This window comes from Mustela lutreola, chromosome 6 (genome assembly GCF_030435805.1).
Source record: "Mustela lutreola isolate mMusLut2 chromosome 6, mMusLut2.pri, whole genome shotgun sequence".
NCBI lineage: Eukaryota > Metazoa > Chordata > Mammalia > Carnivora > Mustelidae > Mustela > Mustela lutreola.
In genome coordinates, this window is record NC_081295.1 from 146,479,775 (window position 1) to 146,497,436 (window position 17,662).

Below are 17,662 nucleotides of genomic sequence, written 5' to 3' on the forward strand. Positions count from 1 at the left end.
AAAAAAAAAAAAAAAAAAAAGAAGGCTGGCCTGTTTCCACACTGTCGCCAAAACACACCTTGTCCAGCCTTCCCTCTGGTCCACCACACCTCCGATAGCTGCCTTTTGCCCACAGGCTCAGGTTCTAAAACTTGGGCCAGAATTCAACACCATCGCCCTCCAGTCCAACCTACCCATCCCAGAACTTTCTCCACGCATTCAGCTTCCCCAAACACTCCTGGAGCTTACTCTCTACTGGATCTCTGGCCCAGTGAGCCCCAGCTCCACAGGGTGCCTCCTCCTGCCATTCAGAGGGAGACCCCGCCTTCCTAACATTTCTGGCAGCCTCCTTCGTCTGCCTCGTTCCCTTTATTGCTTGGCTATACAACAGATCTCCTGGTGGCCGTAATTAGGTTCTGGAGATAAGGCTCTGAGGGACTTTAGGACGTTATTTTATTTGACTCCCTTCATCTGTAGCGAGGACACGGAGGCTGAGTGATGGCTTGTGCAAGGTCCCAGCACTCATCAGAGACAGAGGAGGGAACAGAATCCATGTCCCGACACCAGCTGCCTCCTCTGCTCCAGAGCCCCAGCTTGTCACCATTGTCCCCAACAGGGTCGGAAGCTCTGCCCGGGGAAACAAAGACGACAACCCATGCCCTGTGTGTCCCCGGAAACCCCGCGCTGAAACCATAAAGGGGTTTCTAGGCCGTCCCCTCATCCTCACGGGCCTCACGGGCCTCTCAGCGCTTTAAGAAAAAAGTTTTCTCCTCTTCCAATGCAGAATATCTTCCTCGTGAGTCTTCTAAGAGGGAACTAGGCAAACCAAAACAAAAGCAGCGGGATCATATATTTGAAGAAACTTAGCCAGTGTTTGCAACCCCAGAAGCACGTTCAGTTTACTTCTTGGCCTCGATGTGGATGGAACCAGACATATTTGCTCTAATTTTATCTCAGCTTTGCAGACAGATAGTAACCTGGGTTGGTTTCGTTCATCTATTTCCTGGACCGTGAATTCATTGCTCTTGCTGGCTCGGCTGTGTGGGCATTCTTTCAGTTGGAACAGACACAGGCTGCTTCCTCTTCCACAGAGCTCTTAAAAGGAGAAAAGAAAACACAACTTCACCTCACCCTTTATAGAGACAGGACCCCTCCCGCGGGGCCGGGTGGCATCTCTGTGAAGGGGTAATTTTGCAGACGTCCCCTTACCTGGAGCAGAGCACAGCTCTCCTCCAGCAGACAAGTCTGTCTCTCTGGGAGTCTGTCCCTCCCTCCAGCCTAATGGATCCCATCAGGAAGCAGGATGTGGCTTTTGCCATCGCAAACCGTAGAATCCGGAGGTAATGGCCCCGCAGCACTGGGGTTTGTTTGGTGAGAAGGACAAAAAAAAGTTCTGAACGCTGGAGAACTTTTGAGAGGTCCGATGGGGGAGGGAGGCCCCGAATCATAATTACAGAAGCCTCGTGCAAAATTTAATTACAACTTGGACGGAAACGAACACCAGAAACAAGTGTCATTCATCAACTGAAAACACAAACCAAGGTAAACACTGCCACAAACTCAGGGAAAGAAAGGGAGGTGGAAGGAAGGGGGCGGGGGGTACTCTGGATATCAAGCAAATCGAATTACCCGGAAGGCCCGGCCAGACACATGCATTAATCATCGGTTATCCCAGTTGCACACCTGTACGGGAAGGAGAACCTGGCGGGCTCCAAATGACTCCAGCTGATGGAACAGGCAAGCAGCTTCCCCCCCGGGGCTGGACGGGAAGCACAGGGGTGCAGGCCCAGGGGACCCTGGCCCGGACGGGGTCACGTGGCTCTCCCAGGGCCTGCTGGAAGGAGGAAGAGAATTCAATTCAGACAGGCCAGTGCAATCCCCGGGCAGGCTTGGGGGAAGGAGGGATATCAGGCAACTGTAAGGGTTACTGGGACAGCCATGGCCAGTTTCCAAATCCTTGACAGCACTGGTTTTCATCTCTCGTGCAATTCAGAGTAGAAGGGGAACTCAAGCATGATGGGTGGGGCAGGGGGGTGGAGACAGAGTGGCCCCTCTGACTCTGTTTCCCCGTGCACCACGGGCACCACGGGCTTTGTGCACTCATGAGTCCCCGGGGGCTGGTCACGAGCTGAAGCTGCATCCTCGGACGGGGCTGGAGAGGGGCTCGGCCATGGGGGCTGGGAGCTATTTGCCCTTGATGAGAAATTTCAAGGGAGACCCATCTGAGGAAGTACTTCCGGGAATGCAAGAGTGCATTTACAGCGAACAAATGATTTATTAGCGGGGCCTCCGCAAAGTCTCCTTCAGAAAGGGAGGGAGCTTCCCCCCACCCCCCTTATTATTAAAACATTACAGGGTAGAATCCATTTGGCCTCCTAAGCCGGCCTGCAAGGGATTCACCACTAATCAGACAGCCCGAGCAGCTCCTCCAGCCTTTCTCTGAGTGCAACAGTATGTATAAACCGGCAAAAGGGACTGTGGATCCACTTTGATGTTGAACAAAGAAGAAAAACCCCAAAACAGCGTAAGAACTATGTTCCCGTTTAACTGTTCTGCGTCCTTTTAGCAGAACAGACAGGAGCATCGACACAGCTGGGCAGGGCTCCAGGGACAGCTAAATAATGAACCATCCCCATTCCAGGCTCTTCCACCCAAGCATTCTCTATCTAGCAAAAGAGAAGGGCCCGTCTCGGCCTCTGGATTACTTGCTCCCTCTATATAAGGGACTGTCCTTACAGCACCTGCCAGGGCCTGAAACTGTAGGACCCCGTCTATAGTCACCGTCTCACTTACCCCTCGCCACACCTCTGAGCTCCATACCAACCTCCCCTTTGGGAGACGGAGGAACAGGGTGGTTAAGGGACCTGCCTCGTATGTTCTGGCCCATCCAGGATTCCAAACCCAGGTCTCTACATTTCCAAAACCCTCCAAAGAGCATCTAAACTTGGATGACTTCTCAAGTCCATGAGCGAATTCCCTTTTCTTAGGAACGAGGCGTGCCACGGAAGTAAACTTCTCAGATCTAAAACCTATCTCTCTAAAGCCAAATCTTTTTACATTTATGATTGGCTTGGAATAGAATTTTTTGGAAATACAGACTATGATTCCATGGCTTACAAAAGAGAAAATGCCAAGCGAATGCCCTTCCTCCGGACAGGTGGGAATTCCAGCCTGCAGGTGCTCAGAGATACCGAGGAAGGGGTAGGCATGGTGAGCCCAGAGGGCAAACCCCAACAAACATGGGGGTTTGTTCTCAAAGTTCCACCCACGTGGGGAAGAGGGACCCACTCCAGGGACCACAGGCCAAAAGGGTGCCTCAGAAGGACTGAGGGTTCGTGGATGGGTGAAAACCACACAGGAATAAAAGCCCGGGAAATATTTTCAAACACCATCTGGGAATGGACCAAGAAAACCAGGCATGGATCAAGAAGTAAGAAGCTTGAGGGCGCCCAGGGGGATCCGTCAGATAAGCGTCGCCTTCAGCTCAGTCATGATCCCAGGGTCCTGGGATAGAGTCCCACATCCGGCTCCCTGCTCAGCTAGGAACCTGCTTCTCCCTCTGCCACTTACCCCCTGCCTGTGCACTTGCTCATGCTCTCTGCCTCTCAAATAAATAAATCTTAAAAGAAAAAAAAAAAAAAAGTAGGAAGCTTGTAAGATTCTGGCATTGGGATTGTTCCATTTCCCCTTGGTAATAAATGGTAAAAATTGTCTATAAAACAAGACACAATAAAAGTTTGAAAAATAAAAATGTGTACAAGCCCAGATATCAACAGTGGTGATACGCCGGTGAGGTTACTAAACCTTCTTCCGTTTTGCACCCGGGCTCCCTGTCAACTCAGACCTGAGAGGTGCGACAGGTACTCAACTTTCAAGCACCTGTGCCTGAAGAGCAGGCGGAAGAGAAGAAATCACGTGAAAGCCGAGCTGTGTCACCTTGGACAACGAAATGTAAAGAACATCTATATTACTGTGTTGTAGTCAAACCGTGTATCCACAGCCTGAAAAATGGGGAAGCTTGGCATCCTAGCTCTTCCCCTCACGAGCAGAGTCAGCTGGAACACCCCACTAACCCTCCCAGACTCAGTTTCTCTCTCTGCAACACAGGGCTGATGATCACTCCCTCCCAGGACTACAGCAAGACGCAATGATTCATGGAGAGTCCGTCCTTTTCACTTATGGAATGAACATACCAAAAAAGCAGATACATTCACAGGAGCAACCTGTTTTGCCTGTGTTTGCAAATACAACCCCTCCACCCTCTCTCTGTCAAGGTAGACCTCGTCGGAAGACTCATTATTAAAGCATAAAATGTTCGGTGAGTTAGGTCTGTTCTGGACATTGCTTTAAAGACTATGGCAATTACCAGAGTGTCGAGAGAAACTCATGGTTAAGATTAGTGCCACAGGCACCTGGGGGTTAAGCATCTGACTCTTGATTCGGCCGGCTCAGGTCATGATCTCAGGGTCATGAGACTGAGTCCCACGTTGGGCTCCAGGCTCTGTGCACAGTCACTCGAGATTCTCTCTCTCCCTCCGCCACCCCCATCCACTCCCACCTGCTCTCTCCAAAAAAATGAATAAAATCTTAAAAAAAAAAAAAAAAGATGGTCTCTCCTCCCTCCCCCTCCCTCTCTAAAACAAGATTAAGGCCACAGCACAGACCATATTAGGATAAAGCTACCACGCGGAGAATTGTGTGGGTTGAACACCCAATTAAATAAGGTGCTTATTACTTTCACATGTCTTCTCCCACTCAGTTAATAGAACAGCGTCATAAGGTGGGTATTATCGTCCCCATTTGGCGGAAGGTTTCGACAACTTCCCATGGTCATAGAATCAACAGGAAACATAGCTGGGATTCAGACCCCGATGTCCCTCACTCCAATGTCCCTTCTTTACACACTGGCTCATGTTGCCACCTATTTCCATGATGATCCAAGGATCCTGGATTCGTGTGAATAGCACCCAGAACATTACTTAAAGCCGGACAATGCCAAGGAAGTTTCTCAACGGTTTATGATCCACGGATGAGCGATTCTGAATATTGCTGGTAAAATGCAATTTCTCCCTCCATCTGTCTTCCTCTTTCTGCTTCTGTCTCATTCTGTCCCTCTTCCCGCCCCCACTTGGTAGTATTCCCATTGACATAAAGATAAGATTGTAAATCCAGGATAGTGGTTCAAACTTTGTCTATTCAATACATGAAGGAGAGAGGGAGATTACAAATGCAGGTTCCTCAACCTCGGGAGTTTATCCTTAGCTTTTGTACTGAAAACCATTTGCCCTAAGGCTAAGGTAGTATGTGCAATGTTTCTGCTGGTACTTTTTTTTTTTTTTTAAGTAATCTTTCCACCTAGCATGGGACTCAAACTTACAACCCTGAGATCAAGAGATCTCAAAATGATCAAGAGATGAGAAAATGCTCAGTGTGCCTGGGTGGTAAGCATCCAACTCTTTTTTGCTTTTTTTTTTTTTAATATTTTATTTATTTATTTGACAGACAGAGATCACAAGTAGGCAGAGAGGCAGGCAGAGAGAGAGAGAGGGAAGCAGGCTCCCTGCTGAGCAGAGAGCCCAATGCGGGGCTCGACCCCAGGACCCCGAGACCATGACCCGAGCCGAAGGCAGAGGCTTTAACCCACTGAGCCACCCAGGTGGCCCAAGCATCCAACTCTTGATTTTGGCTCAGGTCATGAACTTGGGGTCCTGGGAAGGAGCCCTACATTGGGCTCTGCATTCAGCATGGAACCTGCTTCCCCCTGTGCCCTGCCCCTTCTGCTCGTGCTCTCTCTTTCTCTCTCTCAAATAGACAAATAAAATCTTTTAAAAAATAATTTTAAAAAAGAGTCTCCCACTCCACTGGCTGAGCCAGCCAGGCGCCCCTCTGCTGGTACTCTACACAGAATTTCTAAGCAATGTGTCAGAAGCATAGTTCACAGTGAGGGTAGGTAATGCCCTCAGACCTCAGGGCAGCCAGGAAGAGCCAAGGTGGCCAGGGTCCTGGGGTCTGTCACCTCCAACCAAGAGTTTGGTACAAGACTTTGGTTAGGTCATCACTTCCAATTGTGTCCCTCCACATTTGGAAGCTCTGCTGGTCTCAGGTCGGGAGACAAATGGGCAGGAACCTCATTTAATATGGGCAGGAGGCAAAATGGGCAGGGACCTCACTTAAAACACTCCCCAGAAGACCCAAAGAGGGGTCCAAAGGGGCCAATGAAACTCCATCCTCTTCTGGGAAGATGGAATTACGGAATTATGGAATATATGGAATAAAAGTCCGAAATCTAGACTTGGTGTTGTCACTAAACTCACCACATGTCCCTTCCCCTCTCTGAGTTGGCCCTGACACTCTCAACAGTCCTCCACTCTTCCCGGTTCCTGCTAGGAAAAAAATCATTCCATTGCAAAACCCCATGGTTGCTTCGGCTATACAGGGAGGCGGCTGTTTTCTCTCCGTGTCAAAGTAACTTGGTGGAAATCCGGCCATCCTTACGCAGCCACGATCTAACTGAGGGGCCCTCCAAGAGCAACCGGTAGCGAAGGGGCCTCGGTCTCAGCCGGCCCCACAAATACTTTGTTCTCAAACCCCCACTGCAGAGATGCCCTGGTGTCGTCAGATGAGCCTCCGGCTACCGCAGGTTGGAAGCTCCGGCATCTTATCTCCCGCCACACAGAGCCTCGGGGCCTTTCCGGGGAGGGGCTGCCGCAGTGGGGAAGAAACACAAGATTTGACTTGCTGCTTTATCTCCAGACCATAAACATCTATTATTTGAACAAAACTTTCTACAATGAGCAGCTTATCGAACTCTCTGGGCCTCAGTTTCTTCTCTGGTCAAATAGAAATCCCAACCTCCACCTCAAGGGGCAGCTCCTGGCAATTAAGTAAGAAAAACTGTGTCCGGTAGGTGACACCGAATAAAGGGTCAATCCTTCCCTTTCTGGCGTTGGCCATGACCTTCCCCACAGATGAGACGGAGTGAGGAGTCCCAGGACATGGAAGGAGGGACACTGGGAAGACAAGCCAGCAAGAGCCCTAGACGAGAGAGAGCCGGCCGGCTTTCCCCAGAGTGGGTTTCTGAGCAGAGGTGACCCAGCTCAGTAAGAGAGAAGTCAAGCTGAACACTAAGCTCTGGGGCAACAGGGGATTCCTGAAGGCTAATCTAACAGCTTTGACCTGGATTTTTTTTTATTTCCACAAATTAAAATGAGACTGACAGCATTGTGCGAGTGTTTGAGTTAGACCCACACATACCAATGCATAATCCACTTTGCGTTGGATCTGGGTCCCTTCGGCTCCAGTATAGACAGCCAAGCAAGAGATACAGACACAGAAGTGAATTTGGGTTGATGGCTTATAGGGAACACCCATTTAAAAGCTACGATATGGGGCGCCTGGGTGGCTCAGTGGGTTAAGCCGCTGCCTTTGGCTCAGGTCATGATCTCAGGGTCCTGGGATCGAGTCCCGCGTCGGGCTCTCTGCTCAGCAGGGAGTCTGCTTCCTCCTCTCTCTCTGCCTGCCTCTCTGCCTACTTGTGATCTCTCTCTGTCAAATAAATAATAAATAAAATCTTTAAAAAAAAAAAAATAAAAATAAATAAATAAATAAAAAATAAAAGCTACGATATGGACAGTTGTTCACTGTTTCAGCTCTGGACATGTGTGCTTGAATCTTCCTAAGACACAAAAACCAATGTTTAAGCTACGTGTGTGTCCAGAAACATCAAAGTGCTCATTGTCTTTGAGCTATTCTGTTTCCGGGAATGTGTCATAAGGCAGTAATTCAGCGGCTGAAGCCTGAAATGGGAACATCGTTGAGTTAGGACACGGCTGGAGGCAGGAGATGGATGAAGTGAGCCATGGAATATTGCAAACACACAGCCATGAAAAAAAAAAAAAGGGCGTGTTTTGAAATCCATATTGCAACATAGGAAATGCCTATAATGTCACATTCATTGAAAAAGGAACAAAATATTAAATATAAATATGGTTACAACTTTTTTTAAATGAGCAGACAAAAAGTGAAAATCTTGGAAGGAATTCTGCTAACATGTCAATAGTGATTTTCTTTGGGTGGTAGAACTATGAAAACTGTTTTCTTCTTTCAATTTGCTCTACGTTTTCTGGCTTTTAAAAATTGAGGTACCATTGATCTGTGATAAAGCACACAGATCTTAGGTGTAAAGTCAATGGATTTTGACAACTATTTATTTATACACCAGGAATCCAAGTAAGTTCTCCAGTGGACATTCCCTCTCTGCCTAGAAGCAACCATTATTCTGATTTCAATCTCCTTAAATTAGTTTTGTCTGTTCTTGAATTTCATATAAATGGGATCAAGTGCGTATTATTTCATATGTGGTTTCGTTCATGCAAAATAGTGTTTAAGATTGATCCAAGTGTTGGGTTCCTTTTATTTGCTGCATACCATTCCAATGTAGGGACATCCACATTCCATTTATCCATTCACCTTTGTTTTTTTGTTTTTTTTTTTTTTAAAGATTTTATTTATTTATCAGAGAGAGGGAGGGGGAGAGAGCGAGCACAGGCAGACAGAATGGCAAGCAGAGGCAGAGGGAGAAGCAGGCTCCCTGCTGAGCAAGGAGCCTGATGTGGGACTCGATCCCAGGACGCTGGGATCATGACCTGAGCTGAAGGCAGCTGCTTAACCAACTGAGCCACCCAGGCGTCCCAACCTTTGTTTTTTTTTTTAAGATTTTATTTATTTATTCATTTGAGAGAGATAGAATGAGTCAGGGTGGACAGGCAGAGGGAAAGAAAGAATCCCAAGCAGACAGTGCTGAGTGCAGAGCCCAACCCGGGGCTCCATCTCACAACCCTGAGATCATGACCTGAGCTGAAACCAAGAGTCAGGCACACTCAACCAACTGAGCCGCCCAGATGCCCCTAATTTTTGTCTTCTAGTAGATGTGTGTTGGCGCCTCACTGGTTTTAATTTGAGTATCCTGATGGCTAACAATGCAAACATATTTTCATGTATTTATTTGCCATTGATATCTCTTTTTTTGTGAAGTGTCTGTCACTCGTCTTTCTTTCCTTCTTTTTTATTTAAGATTTTATTTATTTATTTATTTATTTGGGAGAAAGAGAGAGCTTGAGCATGGAGAGAGGCAGGCCAAGGAAGAAGCAGATTCCTGCTGAACCAGGAGCCCGATGCAGAACTCCATCCCAGGACCCTGGGATCATGACCTGAGCCGAAGGCAGTGGCTTAACCAACTGAGACACCCAGGTGTCCCAACTCATCTTTCATATTTAGTCCTGTGTCTCATGAGTCTTACTGGCCAGCCCTGGTCCTCGGCTACCTCCAAGGCCCCATTGGACCCAGTAAGGGGCACTAGGGGTCTTTCCTGACACCCAACAGAAAACCAAGAGCTGTTGCTAAAAGTCGGGTAAACGCATGTGGACCGCCAAAAACCATACCGTGCTTCTCCTCCAAGCCTCCATTCTGCCCCATCTTTATCTGTAAAGACCCCACCCATCTCTCAAGGCCCAACTTAAATGCTACATCTTCCAAGGAACTTTCCTGACCGCCCTCTTGCCTTTCTCCACCACCACCGCAGACACTTGTTTTATTCTCTCATGGAGCAATTCCCTTACTCAGTAATTTATTATCAGGATCTGTGAACCTGGATCTCACCTGCCCTACCACGTATTTTTTCAGAGAGACAGAGTGCACCCAAGAGGGTACGGGAGAGGGGAGCCCGAGGGAGAGGGAGAGAGAAGTGAATCTTAAAGCAGGCTCCTTGCCCAGGGCAGAGCCTGACCCGGGCTCAATTTCATAACCCTGAGATCGTGACCTGAGCAGAAATCAGGAGTCAGACACTTCACTGACTGAGCCACCCAGGCGCCCCCCACATAATACATTTTTGAAGATCAGGGTCAGTGCTGCAGCAACTTGGCACAGTGTCTTATGCACAACAAAGCACACACATTCACTCATGCAGTCACTCAACTAACATTTGTTGACCATCATTTCTATACCAAGTCCAATACTAGAGATGTCATATAGCTAGGAACACTACAGACACCGTCCTGGCCCTCGTGAATCCTGTAGTTTCTATGTGCCAATATAGACAAGAAAACAGCCAAAAGCAGCACAAGGTGGTTAACTCTCTGGTGGGGGGAGAAAAGATAATACAAAATCCTCGACGACGTTGGACACTTGACAGACAAATACCCAAGTGAAGGAGAGTCCATGCTATTGTATTAAGTATAAGTGATTTAAATTAGACATTGTGAAATATGCAAGGCACAGGGAACACCACCCGTCAGGCAAAGAGGGACAAATAAAAGCTATCTCTTGCCCATTTTGGAGATGCACAGGGTGTGTTTTGTGACCTGCCTCTGACATGCTTTCACACTGCCTTGGAATTTTTTTTAAAAGCAGGGAGGAGGCTGTGTAGGTAGGTAAGGAGCGAGAAGCACCCCCCACCCCACCCCCGCAGCCAGGGCACACCTGCTGAGCGGGAGGCCCGTCCCTGAGCAGCTGTGGGAGCATTTTGCTGGTAAGCAAGACGGGGGCCTGGAGGAGCGGAGGGAGAGGGGGAGGAAAAGAGCTGAAAAAGAGGTTACAAATTGTGAAGAGAAATAACAGCATTTATTTCTAAATGACAACTCTTTATCTTCCTACCCCAGGCCTATTTGTTGACAAGCCATTCTGTCAGAATTTGTTGGTCAAGGAGAGGGAGGCCCCGCGTTCAGGAGGTGCATTAGACCCTGATCTTGTCTCTGTTGGAATTCAGGAGACTCCCTGTAAGCAATCAGCCTCCTAATGGGCCAGAGGCACCTCTGGGAATGGGAATTTGACAAGGCTTGTCAAAACTGTCAGACAGCAGCAGGGTCCTTCTCAGTCTTCTGTGCCTACCAGAGGAGGGGAACGACTCCATAGGCTACGCCAATCCTTCGAGGACAAGAGCTAAAACCACAGTGAAAAGCTGCTCAGATATTAGCGGCGCCAACGCATAAATCCATCGTATTAAAAAATACCTGGATGAATAAGACAGGTACAGGCCAAGCACACGGTCTATCTTGGGGCTGTGGGAACAGCCTATGGGGTAACTCAATAGACTGAAGGACTCTCTCCCCCCTGAGATTCCCTATCGCTGGGCAGCCATGAATTAAAATTGCCTGAGAAATCAAGCAGGTGGTAATGACCTCACTGGCAGATAAAAGTTATTGGAGGATAGAGTTTTCCCTGAGGCTGTCACATTGTCTTCCTCAGCTCCATGGAGGATTAAAATCTGCTGCCCAGAGGATACACACACACCCTAACACACACACACACACACACACACACAGGTATCTACTGACTAGAAACTATTGTAAAGGAACCCTGTGTTGGAGGAGGCCAGGGCCAGCTCAAGGGCTCTCCTGGACCCAGAGCCTTCGTGAGGAAGTCCTTGCCTTGTGCCTTGACCTTCCCCCTGGGAGGGTACCAGAACCCGAGGCCAGAACATGATTTGTAAAGGTGTCTCCTCGGACTCCTGTTTAGTAACAAACCAAGAAGGAGTGAGGGCAGATGGAAAAGAGGTAGACGGGAAGCTCAACTGTCACGTGGTCAGCAGGACGGGTCCCTGAGGCTTTGACGAATGTGGGAAGATTAGCAAGGATATCAAGCTGAAAACAAATGCCTTCCTTTTCTCTCCTTCATGCAACTCCCAGCGCCTCTCCCACACTCTACTCACACCCCGATCCTAACTAATCTGTCCTGAAGATAAACAGGCGTTCTTGAAACCCTAAAACCTGTCTTGCATTAATTCTGGTTTTCAGAGTGAAGCTGTCCCTGCTGATTCCAGAAGATGGCTTATTTAAAGTGACGTGGAATCCCTCTTAGAGACAATAGCTTCCATTGTGGACATCATTTCAGAGACTTCTGCAGAGACAGGAGAGACCAGCAAGCACTTTGAGGCGACTGGGAACAAGGGAGAAGAGGGAAGAGCAGGTTCGCACGGGCACATGCTCCCTCGCACGTACACAAAACACACAGCGCCCCCCCTGCCTCGAAACTGCACCCCAGCACATGACACAGATGCATTTCGGCTTCTAATTACTTCACTGTCTAATTCATGCTAACACAGCAATTAGTGATAAAGCTCAAAACACTCATACACATTAGCCTGACGACATTTAATTATGACATTAGATGTATCGCACTTTGTAAGATATGTAGCTTAGAAGTAATAGGAAATCTACATGTATGGCCCATCTCAACGACATTGTCATAAAAGTAAAGGAAAGCCATGAAACCCTCACTCTGTCATTAAAAGAAAATGTTGGAACGGGTGCATTTTTATGTGAAATATGCCATTTCCAGCTGCTGACTAGGAAGCCAGTCTCTGTGGCTCAGAAAACAGGGTGAGGTCTTCCTTTCTCAAAAAGGAGAAAAGAAATGGAAGAAATGGGTAGGTCGTACTCGATTACTGCTTCAGATGTCTGTGTGTCCATTCTCATTTTTAGCACCTTAGACATCAGCAGAAGATATAAGGGGAAATGTGACTCTTTTTTTTTTTTTTTTTTTTTTTTTTTTTGCTGGTCCACGATATGTGCCATTTGCTTTTGGTTTACATGGGGCCTGTTCCATGAGACATGATTAATAGCTCCATGGCCCTGCCAAAAAGCACATAAATCTGGCCATCCGCGGTGTAATTGACATGCTGCTTGTCTTACAGACACCTACAGCACTCGCTTATCTCTGTCTAATCCCCCGGTGGGCATTTGAAGCAGCTGATTATGCAATGCACAGTTGCTGACACTACATTTTGGGGGGTCTGTTCCTTATAGCACCCAATTAGCGGCCACAGAAAGCCCTACTCCCCTTGATCAACCTTGACCGGGTGTTAAGCATCAGCTGAATGAGCACGGCCACCAGAGAAATTCTGCTGGAGCATCCCGGCCTTAACCAGCGGGGACCGTGGGGGTGGGAACCTCACCCTCCAGACCCTGAATCAAGTTGCCTTTGTTTCCGCTTACCGAACACCCCTTGCTTCAGTCCCCCCCTCACATCCGGAGCTCAGCGATCTGCGCGCTCGCCCCGGCTGGCGTCCACTGTTACCTCTTCTTCCTATCCCACCTCATCGTCTCTCTGGTGGTTCATCAGACATCTTTACTTTCCGAATGGAAACCCAGCAGCTGCACGTGGCCTTGCTGGGTGAACGTGACCGCCTCAGCCCTTCTCTGTTCCTCAGATTTCTTCCTTTCCATGAACAAACTGTTACAGAAACAAACAACAACAAAAAACCCCAATACTGACTTAGCAGAGTAGCAACTGTGAACATTAAAGATTACATAATGAACAAGTTGTAAAGCCCTTTGAAAGCATAAAATGCTGTAGGAGTAATTATTAACATTGTTATTAATCACTTCGGTTCATCACATATAGTAAACATGAGATAATAAAGAGGGGACTCTTAAATGCAGTATCAGCAGCAAGACCCGTTTATTACAATGCTATTTGCTTGGATTCCATTACAGTTATAAAATTTTACGCTCATCTAGCACTTTTCATCTGAGAATGTCAAAGTGCTGTACAAGCACAGGCTCTAATTACACTAATCCTCCCAACACGATTCGGGGAGCAGCAGAGAAAGGCCACTCCAGTCATGGAACATCGAAGCAGACCCTGGGCAGGTCTGAGGAGGTCTCCCTGCAGAGGGCTGCATCTAGAAACTTCTAAAATCTGGAAAAGCTCCTACATGAATCATTTTTTTTTAAAGCGCACATAATTAATATCAGATAGAGACACATATAAAGGTTGGAATTTTTTCTGCCACGTGAGGAATTTCGTATCCAGTATCTCACAAGTAACCCCCATGACTTGATCCCACCATGTTGGCCATGATTTGTACAGTTGCCCTCAAAGAGTCTGAAAGATCTTCCCTGTCTTATCGTTGGTAACATTGCCAGCCTGGAAGTTTTCATGCAGTAATGATTACTAGTGATAGCAAACAAGTGTATACATTGAGAAACACAATGAAAACAATGTATGTTTTCAACATCTTGTCACTTCGCCAGTATAATACTCAACTGGGGAAAAAAAAAAAAAACACCAGCTTTGGATAATTCCTATACAATATTTACAATATTTCTAACACTTTGTTGTAGGTTTTGGTTTAAGTAAATGGATAGTTTCGGCTATAGTAATAATTCTCCCCTAGCACTAATAAGAGCAGAACAAATTACCTACATCTTTGGGATTTTGCATCCTCCCGGTTTAAAAACCACGTAGCAGTCTCCAAAAGAAGGCACCTGCAGCCCAGAATGTGGAAGAGGATCCTCCGAGGGCAGCAAGTAAACTAGTAGAGCAAAAACATTTGACATGTTCAAAAAACCAATGAGAAATACCTACATAGTGAAAGAGAGGTGCATTTAGGTCAAACTCCACTTCCTCGTCTGTATTAGAAATGTTTTAGGGGAGGGGCACCTGGGTGGTTCAGTCAGTTGGGCACCCAGCTTTTGATTTCAGCTCAGGTTGTGATCTCAGGGTCATGAGATCAAGCCCTACGTAGGGCCCCTCACTCAGCGTGGTATCTGCTTGAGATTCCCTCTCCCTCTGCCCCTCCCACTTGTGCCCTTTCCCTAAAATAAATGAGTAAATCTTAAGAAAAAAACGGGTGGCTGCCTGGGTGGCTCAGGTTGGTTGAGCATCTGATTCTCGATTTCGACTCGTGTCATGATCTCAGGGTCATGGGATCGAGCCCAGCATCCGGCTCCACGCTTAATGGAGTCTGCTTCTCTCCCTCTCTCTCCGCTTCTGCTCCGCCCCGTGCGTTGTCTCTCTCCAATCAATCAATCAATCTTGAAAACAAAAAAAGAAAGAAAGAAACATTTTCAGGGAGAGGACCATACACATTTCTCTGAAAGGAGTCGCTGACGTCCCTGAAAACAAAGGGGACTTGTCCAGCTGCATAAGTACCTCAGTGTTCATCCACACAACGGTTTGAAACCATGTCATGCTCCCCACGTGGCTCTAACCACATTTACTTGTGACCAAAGCAGGCGAGGAAGCCTTTTCAGAAACCAAAAAAACTTAGCACAAAGTGACACTGCTTTACATGCAAAAATAAAACACTGAGCTCCTTTGGGCAAACTGCCTTCTAACAAGCTCCTACTTTGGTTCTGGAGTCAGAAGACACAGGTTTGTGTCGCAGATGAATGCCTTTGTGAAAGCTGCCCTCCTCCAAGCCACTCTGTCTCCTTCTCCCTGGAATGAAGCTAAGCCTCGGTCTGCCTCCTTACCCCACAGCCCAGACATAAGCCTGTCCCCAGCCAGAGGAGACTCAAGGCCAGGGTCTCTGACTCTGGGGGAGAAGATAAAATCCTTCTCACACACCCCATGGCCCAATCCAATGACCTGTAGGAACTTCTGTTGAGACCCAAGGTTTCCTGGGAATTCCCACAGTTGAAAGAGCAACCTCAGGGAAAGTCAACACAGGGAACAGGCAAAGAGGAGTAACACTGCAGAGAGAGTGGCAGGATCCCCAGGGACAGCAAGAAGGAAGGCTCGTGCATGACCTGCACACTGGATCAGCAATCGGCTTGAGGGTCAAACCAGGGCAGTGTTTCCAAGCAATTGTTAGAGGCCACCCTTTTGAAATTCATCAACACCCGAGTGCAGCACTTTCCAATAGAAACATAACCCTAAATAAATAAAATCTTAAAAAAAAAAAAGAAAGAAAGAAATATAACCCATGCCGGGGCACCTGGGTGGCTCAGTGGTTTAAAGCCTCCACCTTCAGCTTAGGACATGATCCCAGGGTCCTGGGATGGAGTCCCGCATCGGGCTCTCTGCTCAGCAGGGAGCCTACTTCCTCCTCTCTCTCTGCCTGCCTCTCTGCCTACTTGTGATCTCTGTCTGTCAAATAAATAAATAAATAAATAAATAAAAATATAACCCACACCATATACACGATTAACATTTTCCACACTATTCACAATAGCCAAAAGGTGGGAACAAGCTCACATCCAGTGAAAGTGGAAGACGCTGTGCTAAGTAATTCACTCACAGAAGGGTAAATATGTATGTTTCCACTTATATGAGTCACCTAGAATAATCAAGATAATGGAGACAGGAAGTCAAGAGGTAGCAGTCCCCAGGGACTGAGGGTTTGATGATGGAGGTGTGAGTGTTCTACAGGCCTGAAGGCTGAGTTTGGAAAGGCAGGTAAGTTCTGCAGATGGAGGCAATGACTGTAGAAATGGGAGCAGACTTACGGCCAATGAACGGTACCCCTAAAAATGCTTAAAATGGTAAGTTTATCTCATGTAGATTTCACAATAATTTTTTTTTCTAGTGGCCACATGTAAACACCAAAGTTTAAAAAACATGAGAGATTCACTTAGTAATATATTTCCTTTGACTCAAGATATTCAAAAGTAGCCTTTCAACATGTAAGCAACATAATTATTGATAGGGCGTCTTAAGTTCTTTCTCCCACTTACGTCTTTACATTCCAAAGTGCCTTTTAGGCTTATAGCACATCTCCAATCCGACTAGCCACATTTCAAGGGCTCTGTAGCCCCATGTGTCTGGGGGTGACTGGCCCAGATGGTATTGTCCTAGAGGGGGAAAGGCTAACACAGCCTCATCGTGTGGGTCCCAGCCACTCTGCTATAGGAGCCCCCTAACGAAAGGGAAAGGGAAGCTTATTTCTCTACTGGTGAGACAGAAAGGATCACTAGGAACATAGGACTGAAGGAGAAAGTGCTCAATATCATGTATAGACCAGAATGATAGCTGTTAACATGTCTCAACCATGCGCCAAGCACAATTCTTTTTTTTTTTTTTTTTTTTTAAGATTTTATTTACTTGACAGATAGAGATCACAAGTAGACAGAGGCAGGCAGAGAGAGGGGGAAGCAGGCTCCCTGATGAGCAGAGAGCCTGATGTGGGACTCGATCCCAGGACCCTGGGATCATGACCTGAGCCTAAGGCAGAGGCTCTAACCCACTGAGCCATCCAGGTGCCCCGCCAAGCACAATTCTAACTGGCGGACCTCCACCAACTCATTTAATCCTCACAAAAACTCCCAGAAGTGAACATACCAGCACTCCCCCCATTTCACAGATGAGGAAACGAGCACAGAGAGAGTGAAGTACCCAAGGTCACACAGCTAGTAAGTCGCAGGGATGGGACTCAAACAAGGTCATGCCTCCAACCGCCACACCATCCCACCTTCCTGTGTGTGTGCCATATTGTTTGGAAACAACCAGAGGCTGAGGAGTGTAGAGCATGATAATGGTCCAGAGGATTCTGAGCTGCTGCCTCCTTGTATACTGCAAGGTAAAGGGACAACCTTGGCCATGAAGCAAGTGAGGACAACTGAGTCACCAGAATTTCTTCTAGACCCACAAACCACTGAGACCTGCACCTGCAACATTTGGGCTAGATACACGAATGAACTGCCAGCTCTACTTAGCTCTGATACTAGCATCACATATATGGAAGCACTCTCTGGCTCTAGCCTCTTAAGACTGGAAGTACTTTTCCTCAAGAACCTGGGCAGCTGGACAATCCGATCCAGACCTGCCTGGGAGAGCCCACGGTAGACAGAAAAGCCCATAGGGAGTAAGTTCGCTGCCATTTCATCTATCTGTGTGCTCTGCTCACATGAAATACTGCTTATTTCAGGACATGGTGACTCCTCAGCCAGAGGACTTAGGACAC

The 17,662-nt window shown here is 47.4% G+C and overlaps 1 long non-coding RNA gene across 1 annotated transcript; it reads right to left on the reverse strand.

The window, feature by feature from the left end:
- Positions 1-410: 410 nt before the first annotated feature.
- On the reverse strand, positions 411-1,802 carry LOC131833266 (uncharacterized). Its single transcript, XR_009354375.1, has 3 exons — positions 1,663-1,802; positions 1,189-1,336; positions 411-1,074 (listed from the first exon to the last, which is right to left on the reverse strand). It is a non-coding gene; the product is annotated as an uncharacterized LOC131833266 (long non-coding RNA).
- Between the last annotated feature and the right edge of the window lie 15,860 nt (positions 1,803-17,662).